The sequence below is a fragment of the Rhynchophorus ferrugineus genome, unplaced genomic scaffold (assembly GCF_030347505.1).
Source record: "Rhynchophorus ferrugineus isolate W39M unplaced genomic scaffold, kcgeb_rfMv2 rfM490, whole genome shotgun sequence".
NCBI lineage: Eukaryota > Metazoa > Arthropoda > Insecta > Coleoptera > Curculionidae > Rhynchophorus > Rhynchophorus ferrugineus.
Genome location: NW_027473067.1, coordinates 16,358 through 22,500, shown reverse-complemented (window position 1 = coordinate 22,500; position 6,143 = coordinate 16,358). Strand labels below are relative to the sequence as shown.

The window sequence follows — 6,143 nt, the reverse complement described above, 5'->3', positions numbered from 1 at the left end:
GCGATGAGAACGAGACGCCCCGGGAATGCGGAGCGGCCACTTTTAAGGGTAAACCGCCCATCTTCCCTGAGTTCGTGCGAGACGAACTTTCACTTTCATTACGCCTTTAGGTTTAGTGATTCCCAATGACTCGCGCACATGCTAGACTCCTTGGTCCGTGTTTCAAGACGGGTCCTGAAAGTACCCAAAGCTATAGCGTCGCCGATCGGTCTAGGTCTGTTCGAGAACCTCGTCGCCAACAGTCATCAGAGGTCGGAAACGGCACCGGGTCCGATTACCGACGTGCATCTGACGCGCTTGCGACGAGCCGAACGCTAACGAGTAGCGGCCTTAAACCATTCGGTATACCGTCGAGCGAGTCGACCGCGAACACGAGGGTCCGTAAACGAAAACGGCGCGAACCGCAGTCTACGGTCTCCACCTCGAGCCTTAAGCCGACGCCCAACGGATCGCGACGTCCTACAAGGAGAAAAGTGCACGCGTTCGTCGCCGGATCGACGTACGAAAGGCGCGCGCAACGCCGAAACGTCACGTGTCACGCGATCGCACGCCGCCTACTACGAGCCGCGAATGAATTTCTCCCTTCGACCTTTCGGGTTTCTCAGGTTTACCCCTAAACGGTTTCACGTACTCTTGAACTCTCTCTTCAAAGTGCTTTTCAACTTTCCCTCACGGTACTTGTTCGCTATCGGTCTCGTGGTTATATTTAGCCTTAGATGGAGTTTACCACCCGCTTAGGGCTGCACTCTCAAGCAACCCGACTCTAAGGAGAGATCCTCTCGCCGTCAGTCACGGTCGCTACGGGCCTGGCACCCTCTATGGGCTGTTGCCCCGTTCAAGATGGACTTGGACGCGCGACGTAACGTCGAGATAATGGACCCTCCCGAACACCACATTTCCCGGCGCCCGATGTCGGCCGCGGGATTCGGTGCTGGGCTAATCCCTGTTCGCTCGCAGCTACTAAGGGAATCCTAGTTAGTTTCTTTTCCTCCGCTTAGTAATATGCTTAAATTCAGCGGGTAGTCTCACCTGCTCTGAGGTCGCTAGTTTAATATGCGTGGCGCTCGTAATCATCATAATAATGAAGATTAGGAGCCAATACGAAATATAAAAGTTTAGAATGGAAAAGACGCGCCGTCGAAAAACGGTGTTTTCTCCCTCGTATTCGAGAGACAACGCACCTACGATCCGACGTCGATTAAAAACTAATTTTATCGGATACGACGATCGTATTAATGGTGCGCGCTACGTTTATCACAAAAACGTGCGAACGACCGTTTTAAACACGTCTCATCCCTTTCATATTCGTACGACCCGTACGAGAGAGTTAGGTCACACGTACGGGTCCGCTGTCACGTTTTAGAACGTCGCGATCGAATCGCGCTTATACGCTCAGCACGCTCAGACATTTCTCGTCGATCGCGAAGATCAAAGAAAATCCGAGCAGTCTTGAAATGAGATACGACCCTCAGCCAGGAGTGGTCCGGGTATGAGATCCCAGGACCGCAATGTGCGTTCGAAATGTCGATGTTCATGTGTCCTGCAGTTCACAAGTTGACGCGCAATTAGCTGCGTTCTTCATCGACCCACGAGCCAAGTGATCCACCGTTTAGGGTAATCTTTTTTTAAGTTAGGTTTTAAACGCATATCGAAACGTTTCTATTATAAGACGACGACGACGACGACGCGCGCTCACGTCATAGACAGCGCTTGCGCCCCTTTCGCAGCCGCCGTCGACTTTAAAACGCTCTTACGGTTTATTTTCGTCTTCTCCACTACACACAACGAGAGGAGCGGAGACAGACTACTCGAAATGGTGACGTTCGTTGTAAATTTTCGTCGTCTCACCTCGTACGACAACAAAAGAGCATACGCTGATCATAGTTTGGCAATATTTTCGTAAACTAAATCTCACCCTTTTGGAATGAAACAAACGAAGGGTGATAAGATTTTCGTAAACTAATCACATTACCGATCATCGTATATGTTCGTCGATATGAGGATCGAAACGTCGATTAGAAATATAATTGGCAAAATCGTTTTATTTTGCGCTCGATTTGTCCATTTATAACGAAATCCGTCGTAGGCCGACGATTATTACTCGTCGTCCTATATAACAACATCTTCATCGTATATATCTCCGCTTTCGGGCGTACATCTTTTAAAACCATATATTATAGGTACCCGAAAACAGCTACGTTGACGACGTCGAAATTCGATCGGAACTTCCGAACTTCGTAGATGGCTCTTTAACGTTCGACAATGATTTTTACAGACTTGTACGTTTACCTATTATATATATATAGGCATAACAACACACTGTAATGATCCTTCCGCAGGTTCACCTACGGAAACCTTGTTACGACTTTTACTTCCTCTAAATGATCAAGTTTGGTCATCTTTTCCTACACATCGACGACGCCGAAACGCCATCGCGTGTCGATCCGAAGACCTCACTAAATCATTCAATCGGTAGTAGCGACGGGCGGTGTGTACAAAGGGCAGGGACGTAATCAACGCGAGCTTATGACTCGCGCTTACTGGGAATTCCTCGTTCATGGGGAACAATTGCAAGCCCCAATCCCTAGCACGAAGGAGGTTCAGCGGGTTACCCGGGCCGCTCGGCCAGGGAAGACACGCTGATTCCTTCAGTGTAGCGCGCGTGCGGCCCAGAACATCTAAGGGCATCACAGACCTGTTATTGCTCAATCTCGTGCGGCTAGAAGCCGCCTGTCCCTCTAAGAAGAATAGTTTGTACGCCGACAGTAAAAACCGCGCACGAACCGCGAAACCCGAAAGCAACGCGGCCGGCGGGCCTTTAGGATGTCAAAAAGCGCCTAGTTAGCAGGCTAGAGTCTCGTTCGTTATCGGAATTAACCAGACAAATCGCTCCACCAACTAAGAACGGCCATGCACCACCACCCACCGAATCAAGAAAGAGCTCTCAATCTGTCAATCCTTCCGGTGTCCGGGCCTGGTGAGGTTTCCCGTGTTGAGTCAAATTAAGCCGCAGGCTCCACTCCTGGTGGTGCCCTTCCGTCAATTCCTTTAAGTTTCAGCTTTGCAACCATACTTCCCCCGGAACCCAAAAGCTTTGGTTTCCCGGAAGCTGCCCGTCGAGTCATATTAGGGAACGTCGACGGATCGCTAGCTGGCATCGTTTAAGGTTAGAACTAGGGCGGTATCTGATCGCCTTCGAACCTCTAACTTTCGTTCTTGATCAATGAAAGCGTTTTTGGCAAATGCTTTCGCTTCTGTTCGTCTTGCGACGATCCAAGAATTTCACCTCTAACGTCGCAATACGAATGCCCCCATCCGTTCCTATTAATCATTACCTCGGGGTTCCGAAAACCAACAAAATAGAACCGAGGTCCTATTCCATTATTCCATGCATACAGTATTCAGGCGAAATTTTAGCCTGCTTTGAGCACTCTAATTTGTTCAAAGTAAACGTGCCGGCCCACCTCGACACTCAGTAAAGAGCACCGCGGCAGGATTGAGTTGGGCCGTCGTAACCACGACGCGCACAACACGCACGCCGAAACGCACGCGCGACGGCGACGCGACACGACTAAGCCCACCGGCAGGACGTCTCGCGAAAAACACGCCAGTTAACACCGCGAACGATGAACCGGCGGCGCGAGACACAAATTCGACTACGAGCTTTTTAACCGCAACAACTTTAATATACGCTATTGGAGCTGGAATTACCGCGGCTGCTGGCACCAGACTGGCCCTCCAATTGATCCTCGTTAAAGGGTTTAGAGTGTACTCATTCCGATTACGGGGCCTCGGATGAGTCCCGTATCGTTATTTTTCGTCACTACCTCCCCGTGCCGGGAGTGGGTAATTTGCGCGCCTGCTGCCTTCCTTGGATGTGGTAGCCGTTTCTCAGGCTCCCTCTCCGGAATCGAACCCTGATTCCCCGTTACCCGTTACGACCATGGTAGGCGCAGAACCTACCATCGACAGTTGATAAGGCAGACATTTGAAAGATGCGTCGCCGGTGCGAGACCGTGCGATCAGCTTAAAGTTATTCAGAGTCACCAAGTTGTACGATGACGAGCGCGAACCCGAAACCGATTGGTTTTGATCTAATAAAAGCACTCCTTCCATCTCTGGTCGGAGCTCTGTTTGCATGTATTAGCTCTAGAATTACCACAGTTATCCAAGTAATTGTGGGTACGATCTAAGGAACCATAACTGATTTAATGAGCCTTTCGCGGTTTCACCTTAATTCGGTATGTACTGAGACATGCATGGCTTAATCTTTGAGACAAGCATATGACTACTGGCAGGATCAACCAGGGAACTGTTCTTATTATTTTATCGACACGAAGCAGATAAAACAAATACAGACACAGTTTATTTTATAAGTTTGACTTATAAAGAAACGTGTGCGTAAGACGACGATATATAATATATATCGACGACTAATAAAAAGGAGGTGCATGATAGCGCGCCTAGACGACGGAAAAACCGGTCCGAGGCGCCACGCTCTTACATTTTAATATTAGTTGTCTAATAAAACAAAACGATATCATCATCTTAGACACATCTTTTGTTTTTTTTATACACAACCGATCGACTAGGCACCCAATTATCTCGATTATCGACGACGATCGTCGACTACGTCGAAAATTGGATGCCGCAAAATATCGTTCGGCGTTTATAAGACCTCGAAAAACATTCTCTCCGAACCCTTCGCTAGATAGAAATATATAAAGCGACAAGGAAACCTCGTAAATACGGCCGCGACGGAACCGAACAGGCGCTCGGAGACCCGTACGTGAACCGTCCCCGATACTTACGCAGGAAAGACCAGCTCGGAGCTTTAACAAGCACCAGAGCCATAGACAGATAGTCTACATTTCAAAATGTCCATATACTTACGTAGGAAAGACCAGCTCAGACCTTTAACAAGCACCAGAGCCATAGACTCATGGTCTACAATTCAAAATGTCCCTAACTAAGATCGCGTTCGGATCCGTTCAGAGAAGGATCGAGATGCCGAGCGCGGGTAAACGGCGGGACTAACTACCACCACCTTGACAACCGCAGCCTATGCCCGAACATATCAGGAAGGCGCGTGCATGGATTAACGAGATTCCCACTGTCCTTATCTAAAATTTTACGCAATACTGCCGCGACGGAACCGAACAGGCGCTCGGAGACCCGTACGTGAACCGTTCCCGATACTTACGCAGGAAAGACCAGCTCGGAGCTTTAACAAGCACCAGAGCCATAGACAGATAGTCTACATTTCAAAATGTCCATATACTTACGCAGGAAAGACCAGCTCAGACCTTTAACAAGCACCAGAGCCATAGACTCATGGTCTACATTTCAAAATGTCCCTAACTAAGATCGCGTTCGGATCCGTTCAGAGAAGGATCGAGATGCCGAGCGCGGGTAAACGGCGGGACTAACTACCACCACCTTGACAACCGCAGCCTATGCCCGAACATATCAGGAAGGCGCGTGCATGGATTAACGAGATTCCCACTGTCCTTATCTAAAATTTTACGCAATACGGCCGCGACGGAACCGAACAGGCGCTCGGAGACCCGTACGTGAACCGTCCCCGATACTTACGCAGGAAAGACCAGCTCGGAGCTTTAACAAGCACCAGAGCCATAGACAGATAGTCTACATTTCAAAATGTCCATATACTTACGTAGGAAAGACCAGCTCAGACCTTTAACAAGCACCAGAGCCATAGACTCATGGTCTACAATTCAAAATGTCCCTAACTAAGATCGCGTTCGGATCCGTTCAGAGAAGGATCGAGATGCCGAGCGCGGGTAAACGGCGGGACTAACTACCACCACCTTGACAACCGCAGCCTATGCCCGAACATATCAGGAAGGCGCGTGCATGGATTAACGAGATTCCCACTGTCCTTATCTAAAATTTTACGCAATACTGCCACGACGGAACCGAACAGGCGCTCGGAGACCCGTACGTGAACCGTTCCCGATACTTACGCAGGAAAGACCAGCTCGGAGCTTTAACAAGCACCAGAGCCATAGACAGATAGTCTACATTTCAAAATGTCCATATACTTACGCAGGAAAGACCAGCTCAGACCTTTAACAAGCACCAGAGCCATAGACTCATGGTCTACATTTCAAAATGTCCCT

The 6,143-nt window shown here is 49.1% G+C and overlaps 3 non-coding genes across 3 annotated transcripts in view; all 3 read right to left on the bottom strand.

Annotated features, from left to right (window-relative positions):
* Positions 1-1,043, bottom strand: part of LOC143205997 (large subunit ribosomal RNA) — a 4,098-nt gene extending 3,055 nt beyond the window's left edge. Inside the window, exon 1 of the ribosomal RNA XR_013008041.1 lies at positions 1-1,043. This exon is cut by the window's left edge and continues 3,055 nt beyond it. This is a non-coding gene — a ribosomal RNA (large subunit ribosomal RNA).
* A 419-nt stretch (positions 1,044-1,462) lies between these two features.
* On the bottom strand, positions 1,463-1,617 carry LOC143205996 (5.8S ribosomal RNA). Its single transcript, XR_013008040.1, has one exon. It is a non-coding gene; the product is annotated as a 5.8S ribosomal RNA (ribosomal RNA).
* Positions 1,618-2,322: 705 nt separating this feature from the next.
* Positions 2,323-4,311, bottom strand: LOC143206000 (small subunit ribosomal RNA). Its single transcript, XR_013008044.1, has one exon. It is a non-coding gene; the product is annotated as a small subunit ribosomal RNA (ribosomal RNA).
* Positions 4,312-6,143: the final 1,832 nt, after the last annotated feature.